The sequence below is a fragment of the Cavia porcellus genome, unplaced genomic scaffold, assembly GCF_034190915.1.
Source record: "Cavia porcellus strain 051 isolate PalLab524CR breed Dunkin Hartley unplaced genomic scaffold, mCavPor4.1 scaffold_4, whole genome shotgun sequence".
Classification (NCBI taxonomy): domain Eukaryota; kingdom Metazoa; phylum Chordata; class Mammalia; order Rodentia; family Caviidae; genus Cavia; species Cavia porcellus.
Window position 1 is genome coordinate 78,020,475 of NW_026947487.1, and position 18,302 is coordinate 78,038,776.

Genomic DNA, 18,302 nt, shown 5'->3' on the forward strand with positions numbered 1-18,302 from the left:
CTGCTTGCGAGTGCGTATTTTTCTACCTCTCTGACTGTGTGAAGGTCAGGAACATGATGTGTACTTTAGGTGCTCTTGGCTTTCACCACCCTGTCCTTGAAGATACCTGCTTTCTGCCATCAACTCTTCAGGGAGCTGCTCTTTGGGTTAGAGGATTAAGAGCTGGGAAAGACTCAGAACATAATCTCTTCTTTGAAAGAATTTATAAACTGATTGTGTAAGATTAGCACACAGGACAGTGAACAGTTAAAAGTGCAGTTAAACTTGAAGCCCTGTGTCCAGGTCAGCAGAAAGAGACAGGTTAGAGGAGAGCCATGTCTGTAAAAGGCCTACTGGTGAGGAGAGGCATTTGGGGGAGCAGCGGGAAGAGAGTGGTGTGTGTGAATGGGCAGAGGCGGGCTCAGCTGCAGGTCATGCTAATAGTGTCAGTGCGGGTAGCCAACCTTGGGGGATAACTGAAGAGGGTGCATTCACAGGACACATGCTAGGCAAGGTGCTTTGTATATATTAACACATTTAAATGAGATAATATAGTAGCCATTGTTCGTTCTCTGTTATTTGATTCTGAATGCCCTGTAGTACTTTCATTCTCTTGAATGGTTTTATACTATTTTGTTATGTTTGATACTATTGTAAATGAAGTTATGCTCAACTATTTCAAAGAAGGAGACATTGTAGTTACTGTCAATTATAGGTTGTCTTGGGGTGAAGTACTGTGTTGCTTACATTGTTCTGTTCTGATCTGCTTTGTTATGTCCTCTTTTGTCTTATTTTTTTTTAAAATAAAAAAAGTCTTCCCATAAGCCTTCAAGGCAATAAATATTATGTCTATTTGATAAATAAGGAATCCGAAGTCGCCAGTAGATTTTATTTAGTTGAGATTATGAGAAATGTTTTATTTTTGTAAATTCTCAATTTTTGAGAGGCAACAATTAGAAAATTATAAACAATCATGCCTTGTAATTTTTTAAATAAACATGCAACAACGTTTAGGCAACTTTAGGTTTGTATCTTACTTTGTAAAGGAAAGTTTTTAAGATAACGTCTCCCCATAAAGATAATAATATGATTATCAACAACAACACATAAAAGATAAAAGGCTTTCATGTTTTGGAATGTGGGGTAGCTTATTTCAGTATTTCTTTTTATAGTTTAGGTTAGCATATTAGATTTTAGTGGTTTGTTATTTATTTGTATGATTAAAAACAACTGGTAGAAATCATTTCCAGAAAGAAAAAGAACCAAGTAAGAAGTTTGCAGAGTAGTCATGTGATAAGACTTCTGTATATATTTAACTTCTATTTGGGTGGCAATAACAGACAGAATTTGCTTTCTCACTACCTTAGTAGTGTGTTCCTATCTAACTTTATGCATACTATAAATTGTGGGTTATTGGCACATCCGATCAGTGGGTTTTTTTTTGACAACACTTTGGTCGGAAATACATTTTACTTTGCATTGTGTTATCTAAAGGAAAAACACTTGAAATTTTTAATTTTTTCACTCTTCAGAGAGACTCAGTTTCAACTTGATTTGTTTTTAACTGTTTTTTTTTCCCCAATGAGATGTAGGTTTTGTGCTTGTTGCATCAAAGAAGACTGCTTTGTTTCTGGTAGAAAATAAAAAAAAAATTTTGAAATAACTAAGCATGAACATTGTATGGTGATTAAAGTTGATAAGCTTTTAAATTGTGAATTGCCATGTTGATAAACAGAGCAATCAGTGATTGCTGTTGGCTTACTCATTTGCTAACATAACAAGTAATCAATAGGGCAAGTGTTGTGAGTCCTTTAATTGGGGCCATATTTCTTGTGGCTGTTTGGGTATCTATTTTCCTTCTCATTCACAGAGCTTGCTGTGGATTAGTGTTAACAATCCTGTGTTTGAGCTTGCTGTGAAACCCGATGCCCCGCCTAGGAGGCCTGCCTTCCAGGGCGGTATATGAGGTATACGAGGTGTGACTGCAAAGCAGGAGACTGGTTTCCACTTTATGGACACACTGTGTACGCAGAGTCTGCCGCCTGGCCTGCATGGAGAGGTTTCCTTTCCCTGTGCATGTATGAAAGAGCGTATATGGGAATTCTTTGTGGTGCTTGCTTTTTGTCTTTTTTCTTATAGCATTTTAGGATGTTAAAATTGAGCTCTAGAAATTAACTCCATTAAGTTTGCTCTTTCATGTCATCTTTTTTATCCTCACTATCTGTGCTACAAATTTAAGTTCAAAAGATTTTTCTTTGTCTGGTTTACCTGTTCTGTGTTCCTTTCCCTCATCATAAGAATGCTTTATAGATGACTTTGTGGTAATTTTCTTTCTACTTAAGTCTATGAGGTAATAGTTTCAGTTAGTGAATTAAAGTTGCATGAACTCTAAGATGGGAGATACATTCCAGTTTCCTATGATCATGATAACTGTTACTGATTTTAAGATTTCTTGTAAAAAGATAGTACAGTATAGAAAAGCAGGTTTTTGTATCAAGTGTAACTTTTTTATTAGGCTCTGGCTGCTGTGGGATATCACTCATGTTTGATAGAAATAGGTAGCATAATATGAATGGAAGCAAAATAGATACACATATGTCAAACTCCACTCTTTGAGTATTTCTGGAAACTGTTTTAAAGAGGTCAATATTAAGCTGCAGACCTGACCACTATATATGTTCTTAAAAATACATAAAATAGAAAAAAATGTGGCAGTGCATGCTACTTGACTGCCTGGGGCAGGAACATTTCAAGTTTGAGACTGGCCTGCCCAATTTTGCAAAATCCTACCTCAAAAATAAAAAGGGCTCAGGACGTAGCTCAGTGGTAGAGTATGTTTGGGTGCCAACCTCACCACAGGAAAAAGGAAAAGCTTCTCAGTTTTCAGTCCTTCAATATTCTAGTTAAACAAAACGAACACTAGTAGTAATGATGTTCTTTATGGGTCATTCATCATGGGCAGTTTGTGACAGTGAACACTATGATCTCTAGGGCCAAGCAGACCCGGGTTACAGTGTATATCTGTCTGAGAGCTGTGAAGTGTTGGGCAGATTTCATTTGTTTCATTTGTGTCAGATCATAAGCATATCTTCTACAAGGTTATGTTACAAAATATGGACATACTTCTGCATATGTTCTTACTGATTTTTTCTTAGGACCTCAGTCATATGGCTGAGCCCCACCTGGGAGCTCACGTCATCTTACGTTCCTCTTTAGGGCCTTTCATGCATGCCCTGTCCTATGTGAGCGTATTGAGAGCTTCAGCGTAGGAATTGGGGAAGCATAGTTCAGCCTTTAACAGCAAGTCTGCAGTGTGAGCTCCTTTTCAAAGTTTTATTGCTTTTGATAAGGATGCTCCAGTAGTGGTTGGTGTTAAAATAAATGGTGAAGGTAAAATGTGTCACTGTGTCCTGAAACAAGAGGACTTCACTTAGACTGAGGTTCAGAGTTCACATGAGAATGTCAGGGTTTTAACTGGATGGTGAGGAGTTGAAACAAAAGAGTTTGAGGCCAGGAGTTATGAATTCTGTTTATAATCTGAAGCTTGGAAAGAGCAGGGTCTTACTGGGAGAATGCAAGGAAGCACCTGTGGCTGGAAGAGAGCTTCACATCTGGGAATCTCGGGAGGCTCAGTGCCTGTAAGATGAGGCACATGCATGTTAGAGTTGCTTAAAGTCCAGGCCACGGTGTTTTATCTCAAGCTTCCTAGTGAGGGGGAGCGTCTATGAAAGTGTTTTAAACTGGTAAGTGACATAAAAAGAATTGGAGGAGGATCATATGCATTTTTCATCCTACACATTTAAATATAATTTCTACAACATAAGCACACATACACACATTGCTCATGCAATTAAAATACCTTTTCCAAACACTTGACTTGCTCTTGTTGATCCTGATAGTGGTGGTTAGCTAACTAATCAGTCTCATTGAACAAGTGGGAGATCCTGACTCCATGACTGGAAAGGGCTCTCTGCCCCCAGGACAGCAATATAGGGTCAGAGGAACTGCCAGCCCCAGTAGGGTTGGACTTGTCTGATCTTGGGGAAAGTCAGCATTTTATGGAGACTCCTAAAGTGGAATATTGCTTTGGGTTACTAAAATATTTCTTACTTCTCACATTTCTTTTAAATATTTTTACCATTATTATTGTCTGAGTCACATTGGCTATCTTTTTATAAGGACAGCATTCTTTCTTGAAATGTAATATAAAATTTCATTACAAAATATGTAGCTGGGTTCCATTTCATAAAGTTAATTTACTTCACAGAGCTTTGGAAATGCCTTGGCCAGTAGTTTTTGATCTTTGATTAAAATGTCAGGTAATAAAAATATTATGTGAGTTGAGATATATCTGAAATAAAATCTAGGGTAGAGAGTTTAACTGTAGTTGCAGTTTGGAAAGTTTTGTGCATTATTTATTATTTTTGAAATCTCTTTGAAAGTCAAAAATTAAAAGGTCAAAGTGAAAAATAATTCTAAAGTTAATTTGCAGAGATTTAAATGGTAATTGAATTGCGTGCATGTTTTTAGTATCAAACTAAGAGTTTGTCTTTGAATTATTGTTTAGAGTTAATGTTACTGCCACACATAATGGATTATTTTATGAAGGTAGAGATCAATAATCCCTTTTATCTCATTTGAACTATTTGGGACACTAAAATTTTAGGTTCTTTACAAATATGAAGGGCCAGAAATTTAGCTAACTTTTGTGTTTTAGGATGGCAGTTTTAGTCATCTGTATTTACCAGGTGTAAGTGAAATGTCTCCTTCTAGCTATTGCATGCCAGCATTGTTTACCATATCATCCCACAACACAGGTCACCTCCATACTAGACTCTAAAAATCTCTGTTATTGTATGTGCTTATTTTCTAGCGGTAATGTCAAGGGATTATTTCAGAGACAACTGGAGATGATGATGTGGTCAGTTTCTGATTCAGCCATATGTTTTTGGGATAGGTGACAGTCATGTTAGAACATAACAGAAGAGGAAAATATTTGGCATTCTGAAGCAAACTAGGTTTTAGGATCTGCTTTAATTTTAAAAACAAAAGCTCTACTGTTTCTAGCCAGAAAACAAAATATCTTGGAGTTAAACATGGAAAATGTTTATAGTGTTGTATAGTTTTATTACTACAGACAGAAGGAAAACAGTTTATGAAGTACCTTTCAGCCAGTAAGAAATTTTATACAGGCCAACAATTAAGAGGTGTACAAAAATGTTTTTTGGCTTAAGGAGAGAGAGTGATAGCTTAAGATATTGAGTCATTCATGTTGAAACAAGTGTCATCTTTTTTGGCTTTTATGTGGTGCTAGACAGCCAAGAAAAAAGATTTTGTGAGTTATAAGATTGTCCTTAAAGAAGGGCATGTCTCTTTTTCCTTTTAAACTCACCTTCCTTGCTCTCTAGGATGCCAATTCGATGGCCAGAACTCAAGCTGTTCAAGTGTGCCAAGTATTACAAGTCAGGTGTAAAGAATGGTGACATAAAAGGACAAAAGCCTGAGTCTTTTGGAATCAACGAGTTGCCATACCAGTTGATTTTATTTACAAGGAAGGGGAAATGAACCTGTGTCTTGTCCTGTTATTTTAGGTTTTCTGTCACCCATAGCTGAACATATCAGTACTAGTACCTGAGCTACCCTCTTCCCAGCTGTATCCAGTCTAGAGGTTGGTAAACCAGGGTCTGCAGCCAAATGTAGCCTATTGCCTGCTTTATTTCTCTTCCTCTCTCTGATTTATTATGTAATCAGTGTATACTTAGTTACTTAATATACTTATATGCCAATTATTTATCTTAATTTATTGACTAGAAAACAAGTATTATATTTATTTGCATGTATGATATCTTCATATATTTTAAATTAGAATGTGGTAACTTGGTTCTTTACTTGCTGTCTGTGGCCAGCAGTAATGATGTTCCTGCTATAGTAGGAGAGTTGAGGAGCTTTGTCAGAGACCATGGAGCCTACAAAGCCTAAAACATTTATAATTTTTTCCTTTATAAAAAATGTATTTATTTCAAATATTTGAGATAGTCCCACTTTGTTGTCCAGGCTAGCCTGAAACAGTCCTCCTGCCTCATCCTGAGTGGCTGGGATGATAGGCATGCAATTCCTGAAACAGTCTGCTGACTGACTGCATTTGTTTTTCTGTGAAAATGCCTATTGAAATCTTTGTTTCTGTATTACTGTTGATCTTTTCCAAGCTAGTTATTTTTGTCTCATTTCTGAACTACTTTAGTTACCTAGTTAATTAATTAGGAGTTTTCATTGATCATTAATAATTTTATCAGTTGTTTATTGTGTCAGATATGCCATAAAATGGCAACCTTTCTTAAACAGAGTTCACAGCCATGACCAAAAATGGCATAGGCTTCCTGTTTCCCCCACACCAGGTCTTGACACTTGCTTGCCTCTCATGATTCTCTGTCTTCCTGATGTATTCTATCATGCCAGTATTATATTTCCTCTTACTTGTATAGCTTATGTAACATACAAGTGCTGGTGTTTGATAGGAAACCTAAGACAGTTGGAGTTATCTTTTGTGAAGTAGCAGCAGCTTCTGGTCACTCACTTTGCCACCAGTTTAACCTTGTCTGGTCTGTCTTCCGCCTGCTTTCAGTCATTTTCTGGGATGAAGGCCTTTACCAGTTTGCATTCCTGATTACAACCATAGTGACACCTCTTTCTCTCCAGGAGAAGCCCTGGGGGTGAAGTATCAGTTTGTTGGTGTTTCCCTCAAGGCTCTGGGTGATGTGGCCTTGCATACCTTTCTAATTCCATTTCCAGCCTCCAGCCAGGCATTCTTTATCTGTCCTAGTAGGGCTGGCTGTGTCTAGACTTCCTACCCAGCTTATGTCTGAAACCTGCCTACTGGGCTCCTTCCTCCCAACCCTTCTCCTGTCTGACCGTGCCCTCATTAACCCTTCCTGTGTTAAACACAGCTGCCTCTTTCACTGTGACCTGTCCTTCTGCTCCATCCTTTACCCCGCCCTCTGTGTCATCACTGAGCCTTATGTATGCCTGTCACTCCATGCTTGTGCTCCTAGACATACGCTCTTTGTATCTTGTCACCACTTAGCATGTGTTTTCCTTTCGTTAATAGTTAATTAATGACTTTTTAGTTTACTTCTCCTCTACCCCAGTACCAAACCCGTGCTGTCTCGCTCATCCCGTGTGTAACTCAGTAACTGGCATATAACACACAGTCCATACTTGGTGGTGAAGCCTGTGAATTAATTTACTGAGGTCAGAAGCTTTTGTCTTTTATGTTGAACCTGTGTCGTAGACCAGAACTCAACAGTACTGATTATAATCAAGCCACAAAGAGTATTTTTTTAAAGATGGAAGGATTCTTTTCTCAAACCTGATCAGAAGGAAAATACAGAAAAGATCAGAATGAAACAGCATGTGTGAACATACTTGTCCCAGTCCCTACTAGGTCCCTGAATAATGTGGACTCCCTAGACCTACTGGCTGAGGGTGTGTGTGGGACCCCTACAGTGAAAGTAGCCTTGGCTCTTACAGCTGGTGATCAGACCTTCTTGCAGCCATGTGATGGCTACACTAACCATGCCAAGGAATGACTTCTTATCCTTGAAATGAAAGTTGGTCCTAAAAGTTATCTGTGTTTCTAGCTATGGAAGTCTATCTCAGATTTCAAGTTTAGTCCAGCCCTTGGTCCTCAGTCTAGTGTACACTTACTGGAGGACCCTTGCCTGTGCCTCTCCTAATGTGTTATTTTTACCATAACCATTTCCTTTGCTTGGTGCTGGGCATCAAACTCAGGGCATTGTGCGTGCTATGCAAGCCTCAGTCACACCTGCAGCCTATGCCATGCCACCTTCTTTTGTCTGAGAAACGCTTTGCTGTCCCGTATTACTGCCTCTGCTGCAGCCATAAACCAGTACATGAGACCCAGTTTCTCAGAATCATCCTGTAGCATGCAGTTTAGTAAGTCAGTTGGCCAGATGTTATCTACCACAAATCTGCTTACCTTAACGTATTCATGACAGAGCTGTAGTCTGTATTTTTCTCTTCCTGGTGGCTTAAAACAGCCTGCTCATTGGGTGGCTTCAGAAAAACTGACTGAAGTGTTTACATCTGTTTGTATGGCCAGTGGTCTGTGAGCTGCCTGATGTGACAGTGGATCGAGCTGGTGGGAATATGTTACTCATCCCAATATTATTTCCTAATATGAATGTACTTTTTCCATGTGTATGTTGTCTTCTAGGTGTTACTGATACTTTATTGCAACAGTGTGTCATTTTCATTAGCTTTATCTACTTAACTAGAGAGGTCTCTTCCTGTAGTTCTGTCATGCCTCCTGTCCTTGACTACTTACCAGTTGACTGGTCAGTTGAAAGTTAAATGCTTGTGTAGTTGCATCATTTACAGGAATGGAAAGAAAATGTATTTTGAACATGGGATAAGACTACAATTGAAATGATACTGTATTTGCTTATATAAGACTGGAAATCCATTAAACTTTTCTTTGTCCTCATTTCATTAGATAAAAGAGCAGAGCAGAAAGGAGCCTTGCTCATGGACTTAGCTGTGCATACCTCAGAGAAAACTTCTCTGAGTTTAGGTTCTTCTTTTTTAAATATGAATACAGCAACAGCTTCTCTCTCAGTGTTACTGCGAGAGTAGTGGAGCTAACGTATCAAAATCCTGCTCATAATAGAGATAGGACTAACATTAATTTGTGATAGCTCTTGGGAGTAGAGAAGGTTTAGTTGAGCCCCCCATATCCAGGTGGTGTTGGATATCTAGTTATTGCCAATCCTAATTATTAAATATCTATATCCATGCAAATCCGTTTATTTTCTGGTGTTTTAAAAGATATTTTAAATTTGAATTACAAAATTGCAAGCTCCCCCCCTATAGTCTAATTTTCTGTTGGTTTAAAATTTTGAAAGAAATTGGAAAAAAATATGAAAATGTTCAGTAATGTTGGGTAAAGCTGGTCAAATTTTGTGCATCTGACTTTTTTCTTCTAAATTTATCTGGTGTTACACTGAAGAAGTGTTCTTCCTGGTGAATGTATTTCAGAAAAAATGTATTTTGATTTGGACTGAAAGAGTACATTATGTGTGTGTGTTCTGTTTACATGTACTCACAGGAGTATTGATGTGATAAACATGTCTTAAGGCGTTCAGCAGCTCTGATCAGTGTGAGCAGCCACAGAGTAGTGCTCTGACAAGGAACATTTGTGGAGTTGGAAAACATGAAGAAACCTTGGGAAGTGGCACAGAGGGAAAGCCTTCATGGGCACAGTGCTTGCCGAGAAGGGACTTGCGACCACCCAGCTGTAGAAGGACTGAATCTCTCAGCGCAAAATCTTGGCTTCGGACTCTTCTCCTTTGAATATTGACTTCTGAAATGGAATGAAAGTTGATACATGTGCCATGTTTCAGTTTCTTTCTTACCACATGTTAAGTGGCAATAATACAACCTTGTTGGATAACTAATACTGTGTTGTTTCTGATTTACAGCCCTGGTAATTTTTCTTGTTCTGGGAATAGGTTGCTTAAGAACACATGTGGAAGCTAAAATTAGCTTCAAAACTACCTGAGTAAAAGTGAAAATTCTCATATAATGGACTTACAAATATTTAGATTTTAAAATGGTATTTAAATGTGTAGATTGAATTACGTTTTTCAGAGTAAGTATATCAAAAGAATAAAAAATACAGTAATAACAAAAAGAACACCAGGAGTATTTGCAGTGAACGATAGTTCATTTTAAGAAAGAAATAGAACACTTAAATTCCATGAAAAACACATAGTATAAAATTTTTGCTACAAGAAAAATAGACATGTGTCTGTTGATACTAGTAGAAAAAAAATACACTGTGAAAAAAAAATGCAAATTTCTAGATTGGTTGCAATGTTTTTGTCAAGAGGAATCCATTATGCAGTGGATATTCTTTAAGTAATGAACTCTTTACTGAAGTATGCACAGTGATACCTTACTTCACCAACCTGATTCTCTTCTCGACTCTGATTTCAAACCAAGTTGGCTGAGAACCAAATCAAATTCAGTGGTTAGATTTAATGTTGACTTATGGGAAAATTTGATTCTGTTCTTGTCCAATTCAGTTTGTGGCCAGAACTGTGGAGAGAATTCAGTTCGTGAACTGAGATACCGCTGTATATGGAACACTGAATAACTGGACAGTTCCACGTCCTTTATCTGACTTTGTACATAGGGCTTAAGTGTTCCCAATAGAATTTATGACAGCTTTTATGCCTGAAAAATTTTGCATTTTACTGGTTTAAAATGACACATAAAATTTGAAAATCTAGATTCTGATGACTAACTCTGTATTATTGCAATGTTTGAAATGATAGATTTATACTGGAAATTTGAACACAGAAGCTATTCCCTGAGAGATCGTATGGGGGCAGTTAAGAAGCAGGTTCTCAAAGTCTGAGGAAGGGGTTGGGAGCCTGGAGCAGTGTTGACCTGTGATGGAACGATAAGTTTGTCTCGAGCAGTGGCAGGAAGCAGCAGGAACACCAAGCGTCTGAACTATATTTATGAAAGAGATTAGAATCCATGAAAAAACATTTATATTTATATTAGAATCCATGAAAAAACATGTTATATTTAAGTCCTATAACTTTATAGAGAATGTGTAAGAGTTAAGGGATGGTTTCCTCTTATATTTCTTTTTTGAAAAATTTTTATCTTAGAGCAAAACAAAGCAAAACAGAACAAAGCAGATCAGAACAAAACAGTGCAAGCAACACAGGATTTCAAAACAAGACAAAAGGAAATCAACAGTGACAATCATAATGTCTCTTGTTTTCTTTGAAATAGTTGTCCCTATCTTCACACACAGTGAATTCAAACAAAAAATAGTATGAAACTGATCAAAACAAAAGAATGAAAGCATTGCATTTTGAAAGCATTGCCTTCAAAACTAGACAATAGGAAATCAACAGTGGCTACCATAATGTCTCTTTTTCTCTTCAAAATAACTGACTATAGGAGCTGGGGATTTAGGTCAGCGGCATAAGCACCTGCCTTGCAAGCAGGCAGTCGTGAGTTCGATCCCCGGTACCAATAAAAAGGAAAAAGACAAAAAAAATAACAACAAAAAACAAAAACAACAACAACAACAACAAAAAACTGACTATACTTTCACACATGTTGAAGTAAAATAATAAAAAACAGACTAAAACCAATCAAAACAGAATAAAAGCGTTGACTTTAAAACAAGATGATAGGAAGTCAGCAGTGGCTAGCATTATGCCTCATTTTCTTCTAAGTAGTTATTGAAATCATCACCCATAATAAAATCAATTCTTGTAAACTCTTTAGAAGTTCTAGGCATGTATAGGCCTATACATGTACACCTCATTTCTGTATTAGAAGGAAAAACAGGACAAACAACACTAATGAAGAGCCCCCCAAAAATAACAATATGGGCTTTCAAAACAAGGCAGTAGGAACATAACTGAGGTTATTTTGCATAGTTATCTTTGAAAGAGTTACTCAGATTACCATATATTAACATGCAAAATTGATCTAGTCCTATGACTGTTAGCTGTTTTGTTCCAAGAGCTAATAGAATTACTAATACAATCATCTTAGCTATCTTGAGTGCATGTATACAAATTTCTATCTTTTTTCTTTTCCCTTCCTTCTTTTCTCTTTTCCCTATCTGAGTTATTTTTTGCACTTTGAGCAGTTTCTTACTCTTTCACAATGTTGAAGATTTTGTATCTTATTTACTCTTTTAGTTTCTTACACTAGGGAGACAATGTGGTATTTACCTATGTGAGTTTGATTTATTTCACTTATGTTCTCTTATATTTCTTAACAAGACCAAGCCTTTTTAGGACTTTCATGCACTCTTCAGTTGTAGTTTCTTGGGGCAAAGATGAGTGTATTTGAATTGAGAATTCTGCCTAGAGCCAGAGCCATTAAAAAAGCAGAGATCATTGCAAATACAAACCTGTTACAAAAACTTGTCCGTCAGCCATATGTATTGTAAAGCAACTTCCTGTGTTAATATTTCACTTTCTTCTTTTATATATAGTAATTTTCACTTGTACATGTTTTATGCCAATGTGAACAAGATTTTTTCCATTAACTGTATTAGTAAGTGTAGTCTCTTTTGATCATACTACTATAAGAGCTTAAAATAAATCAGATCCAGAAACTTATTAGATAACATGAGATAGTATACCTTCTGGGAGATTGGTCATTTTCTTTATCTCACTTAGAGGGTATTTCTAAAAGGTGGTCATCATAACATCTTCTTGGTAGTTTATTTTTCTGTTTTCTTAAATTTTATTTAAAGAGAAAGAAAAACAGAAAAAGGGTACAAGATATACAGAATTTCAAAAAATAAACAGTAAGAAATCATTAGTTAATAGATTACATATTGTCATCTTAGAAATAGTTGTTCAGATTACAAAATTAAAGCATACAAAGTGGACATTCAAACAGTGAGACTGCAAACAGTTGTGTTCAATGATCCAACAGAAGCTTAGTAATATGGTTATCTATCTTACGCGCTTAAAACATACATGCAGTTGTATCCTTTACAGCACTTTCTTTTCCTCTCTTTTTTACAATAACAATTACACATTTTGGGTTTTATTACTCCCACAGTTCTTACTATTTTTTTTTTTTGGAAGAGAATAAAACCAAATGTTCTGTACTGTTTTGTTCAGTTTTATTATATCTGATGATATAGGCAATTCTCTTTAGGTAGCAAGAGGCATTATGGTAACCATCGTTGATCACCTTGGATTCTGTTTTTACATCATGTACTGTGTCCATCCTTTGTTTTGACTGACTCTGTTTTGTTTTGTCACATTTAGTTTACTTTTCTTACTAGTAATTACCAAGTATAGACTAGTAACTTTATATTCAGGGAAATTTTTTTATTTTACTTTTGGTTATCTTTGGACTTTTCCTGGAATCTCTCCAAACATTATTACTTAATCGTAGTTATGTAGTTTATTCTGCTTTCGTTGCTTCAGAAGGAAGCTAATGCTACACCCTGGGAAGACTGGGACTTACTAATGACAGTGGCTGCATCCTGCCTTTGTCTGACTCCTGCTTACTGAAGAGATTCCACTGACTGTCACTGGAGGAGAGTTTTCATGTTCACTGGGATCTGTGTGTATGTACTTAGGTTTTTGTTTTGTTCTTTTTGTTGTTGTTGTCCTGTTTTTTACTATGGCAAGTTTAGAAAGGTATGTAAAATTTTTAAAATACAAATGATGTACTGACTTCCAGACAAAATATGTGTTTTTAAACATTAGATACCCTCCTTTATCAGATATAAGAATATCTCTGAAAAAAACTTGCAGTACTTTACAGCCACTAACACGTTAGCACAGGGACCCCTGGAGAGGCAGCAAGCCCGCAGCGCTGCCACACTGCACTTCTTACTTGAGTGTGACTTAGCTTTGCTTCTGTGATGGGCCTGCGAGGCAGCTCTCAGGTCGGGAGGGGCCGAGCTTGCAGCCTGGGTGGGGGAGCATGGGGCTGTGTTCTGTGCTGAGTCAGTGATAGCTGAAGCTCTGGGTGTGAATGTCACTGTCAGTACTCTCAAGTGCTGAGACCCTGTTGTGTGTTCTCAGGTAGTTAGGTCTTTGGCATTGGTGGGGATTTTGTTTGATCTGTCTGCAGTTTGGAGCCTCTTGTTACTTTCTTTCTGGATATTCAAACATTTTGTTTGGGCAGGCAGTTTGTCTCAGACATCGTGGGTCTGCTATGTCCCATGCATCACCGTGACTACTAATACTACTTCAACAGTCTGCAGTTATTAGACTACTAAATTAGATATTTCAGCCTTTGAAATCTGAAGGTTAGCCCGGTAGGATAACCCAGGCCTGTCACCACAGTAAGCTGGGAGGCTGAGGCAGGAGAATCATAAGTGCTAGCCCAGCCTGTGGAACTTAGCAACTTAGAGATCCTGTCTCAAAATAAAATCCAAGCAAAGGGTTAGGGGTGCGTAGCTTAGTGGGAGGGCCCTGTGTTTAGTCCTCAGTACTACACCACACAGACAAAACGGAAACCTGAAGGCCTTTGTGTTAGCACTGAGTAATATTCTCAGAAAACTTGTAGCCTGGTAAAAGTGTTTTTAAACTTGAAATAGGATATTTTTAAAATCTCCTGCTTAGCTTTTGTATTAGGACTTGGGTGCAGCCCATCATGTTTGCACTTCTTGCATGGAGTTGGCAAGTGGACGTCACATACCTTTTTCCTCTTTCTGTCCCTTTCCCTCCCTCCCCTGTCTTCCGTTGCTTGGTCTACTTCCCACTTGAGAAAGAGCTGTCTTGCTGCTTACTATTACTTAATCTTTATTTTACTCTTTATGCTTTGAGGTTATCGTGTAAGAGAAACCATGTGATAGTTTAGCTTGTGTATCTGATTTATTTTATTTAACATCATAGTCTCAAAATGAATCCATTTTCCTATACAGCACTCTAGTGTATCCTTCTTTATGGCAGAGTAGTACTCATTGCGAATCAATACTAGTGGGCTGCTTCCAAAATTTAGGTATTATGAATTGTGTTGCTATAAACATGAGTATACATGTAATATCACTATAATGTGATGACTTTAACTTTAGAACTAACACTCAGTGTTCTTGGTGAAATAGTGCAGCAGAAATCCTTTTTTCTCTTTATTTTTTCTTTAGCACTTGTCTCTAATGTATTGAATATCTTACTTTTAAATTGCAATTGTCTTCTCCCACTACAGTGTAAGCTTTATTTGGACAGGGAATTTTGTCTGTTTTGTTCTCCTGTGCATCTTTAGTTTTTATAACAGTGTCTGACACATACTCAGTGGATCTCATTAAATAATTGTGTTCTGAACTATTATTTGTTAAATAATGATTATGATTTCAAGTTTATAAATCTGTCAGAACAATAATGATTATGGTGTTCTGATCGTCTTGCATTCTTAGGTGTAAAACATGATATTTTCAAAAGTTTTAAAATGTTTGCCATACACTGAGATGTTTTGTTTCTTATACTTCGGGGTTATAATTCAGATTAGCTCTTATTCATAAGGCAGACTTATTTATTGTTAATATCTCTTATTGTGTCTGGTTATATTTTTATGGAGAAATTCAACTCATCAAAATCAACCATACAATATTTAATTGACCTCACATGCAGGGTCTTGCAGTTGCTGAATTTAGGAGACGTTGCACTCTTGTCACGGGACAGTCGGAGCACTTCTCCCCAGTACTTCAGGACATTATGCAATGGCGGTATGAATAATGATGTTTTAATATTTTGAATTATTTGTGTTTCACAGTCAGGGACAATTCTGAGGCATTCATAATGTTTCATTTTTAGGGTAATTAGGTGTTCCTATGTCAACCGTAAAACTACTAAAGTTTTTTTTAAACCCAGCAGTCTTCTTTCGTGTGTGCTTGAGTAACACCAGGACAGCCACAGTGCGGAGAGGATTTGTTATTACTCAGTATTAAATGATAGGGAGTCTTTATCACTTGGTGCTGGTGGTGGGACAATGTCTAACACATCATGCCAGGGAGCGCTGCTGTTTGCAGTGTGATAGAGGAAAGCAGCTTCCTGGGGGATGACTCTTGAGTTCTGAGCTCAACCACCCTGGTTGCCGAATGCATCTCATCCTCTGAGGGCTGCTGGATTGCTGAGTCTAGGTAGATTTGAGCATCAGCATAGATGTTTCTTACATGTGACCTGTTCTGTAAGGTATAGATTTCATGTCTATTAAACCAGAAATGCCCTCCAGAAGCCTATTCCATTCTTGAGAGAACATTAGAATTGTATGTTGAACAAAGGCTTGTGAGAATCTGGGATCTATCTCCCAGGTAGGAGAGTCTTGTTACCTTTTTACCCCTCGGTTTCAGTAGTCATGAAATAGGAGAGCTGGACAAAGAATAAGAGAAATAAAAATGACTACTACTCCTCCAAGAGTAGAGAGATCTTAGAAGGGATCAGTTTGACTTGTTAACCTATGTGGCTGTGTATCTGCTGCTTGGAAAAGAGCATTTAAATTCAGTGCAGTATTAATTGAATTAAATGCTCCTAAGACTGACATCTTACTTAGTTGATTAGTCCATTTGTCTTTTCCTCACTCAACTCAGTCAACTGTGGTGGTGAGTTTCATGTGACAATTAAGGGCGTAGTGTTTAAATACATTCGATTCTAATTTAGAGAGGTTTCAAAACAAGCATCAGCTCCCCATTTTTTGTTACCTAGAATTTGTGTGTGTGTGTGTGTGTGTTTAGAAGTAGAGATTGACCTTAAACTGGCATTGCCATTGAATCACAAACTTAGCCCTTTTTATCTTTTCAGGTAAGGTCTCACTAATTTGCCCAGGCTGCTTTGAAGTCATGATCCTCCAGCCTAAGCCTCCTAGATAGTGGGAATTACAGTTGTACACTTTTAATAATTTCATAATATTCCATCATTTGATTGCTTTCATATTTTCTATTTTTTGGTCTTATAAATACATTTAATTGTAGTGAGCAGAAAAACATAGTGGAAAGCTGTGGTGAAAGCCGTATCCAGATTTCTAATCTTGATACAACTTTTTCTGGATTTATAACAATAATACTTCTTTCATTTATAAAATAGAGATAGGACTGATTTTAAAGCATTTAAACGTTAGAAGTGCTAAGGTAACAATGTTTTCGTAACACAGTTCATAGCAGATAATAAATTGCAGTATCATAATAGTAATTGAAAATCATTACTTTTTGACTGTGTAGCAGTTATTTACTGAAGTCACGATTCTTGGTTTTGATCAGCTTCTATAGACTGAATTACTAGGAAAAAGGGTATTTAAGATACTGTATTAACATTTTAGTGCCTCTGGTTCTATATCCAAAATTTTGCCCAGAATATTTATAGCAGTTCATCCTTGCAATAACAGTATAGAGTGTCTTTCTAGAGCCTTTCCATTACTCTTACTAAAACTTGTACTGATTTTTGAACTGACTCTCTGCTTTAGAATTTTGATTTATTTTATGTCCAGTGAAGTTGAAATTGTTGGTTTTCATTTATATTTATATTTTTCATACCAATATAAGTAAGTCTAAAAATTTTTTCTTAACTTGTATATGCTCTTTATTTTTTGAAGCTATTTGTATTTCTTGTACTTTTAAAAAGATATTCATAGGTAAGCATTTTTCCTTAATTTTATGAAAGTTTTGGCATTCATGGTTTCATTTCTAATACTGCTCTTCCACATTCAGTCTTCCATCAGCCCCTTTTGATGACCTGAGTCTGACCACCGTCCCACTCAGCCTCCCTGTTGCTGCTCTCCTCATGTGTCCTTCCGCTTATTCCCAACTCTGCTCTCAGATTCCTGGTGCAGCCAGACAGGCTTTGCTGCTGTTTGTCACTTGCAGAGTCTATTTATGGCCCTATCATGGTATTCTTTTTGTATCCCTTACTTTTTCCTTTGCACATCTTCCATGAGGCCTGAACAAGGATTTAATATTTGATTATGCCACAGTTTATTATCTGTTTATTTTAGCTTATTGCTTTTAAAATAATTATATCAATCTGCCTTGCTACATTAAAACTTGCTTCGGAGAAGTGCTCGTGTTTTATCCTTTCATAATCCCCAGATCTCTTAGCACAGGCAGGGAATGTAATAATCGCTCATTGAGAGAGAAGGAGAGAGAGAAAAAAGTGGGAGAGGGAGAGGGGAGAGGGAGGGAAGGCGTGGAGAGAGAGAGAGAGAGAGAGAGAGAGAGAGAGAGAGAGAGAATGAGAATGAACATAACTAGATTACTGCTTGCTCTTCACTTTCCAAATACACACATGTACACATTTATAGAGTGGCAAAAGCGATGAAGTCTGGAAGGCTTGGGACAAATATCTTGGTGTTCTTTGCATTTTTTCATCAGTTGTGCTCTGATTCATACAGGTGCCACAGAGGAGGAAAATAACAGCCAGAAGACTACTTCAGCAACTCTGAACTTTCCCAGTAGAACTCATAGGGAGGGAGGACAGAGATTGTTAGTTAAGGCTCCATGACAGGGATTGCACTGTGGAGGCCCCCTTTTTGTGAAGTAGGGAGGGAGGCGTGAGCCTTCCTTCAGCCTCGAGGGAGGAACTGCAGTACCCTTTGGGTGTGTGTAGTGCAGAGACAGCAGCTCTGTCTAGAAAACCACCCTGAGAGTTCCCAGAGATTCAGGTCCTTGTCTGGAGATTTGGGTTATTTAGTGGACAAATTTCTCAACTTTTTGTTTTCTTTTAATGTTGCGAGATTGTAATACCTTACTTTTTGGTTTTCTTTATTGATTTTACCTAAATATTTATAATGTTTATAATTTATAATTA

The 18,302-nt window shown here is 37.2% G+C and overlaps 1 protein-coding gene across 20 annotated transcripts in view; it reads left to right on the plus strand.

Annotated features, from left to right (window-relative positions):
• Bmpr1b (bone morphogenetic protein receptor type 1B) overlaps nucleotides 1-18,302 on the plus strand; it is a 420,914-nt gene that overhangs the window by 218,243 nt on the left and 184,369 nt on the right. For 4 of the 20 annotated variants that reach the window (XM_063247301.1, XM_063247311.1, XM_063247299.1 and 1 more), the window contains one exon: nucleotides 12,984-13,126. The exons of the other annotated variants lie outside the window; for them this stretch is intronic. The gene's annotated coding sequence lies outside the window, so the exon portion shown is untranslated. The remainder of the gene's footprint in view (nucleotides 1-12,983; nucleotides 13,127-18,302) is intronic. 20 annotated transcript variants of the gene reach the window in all.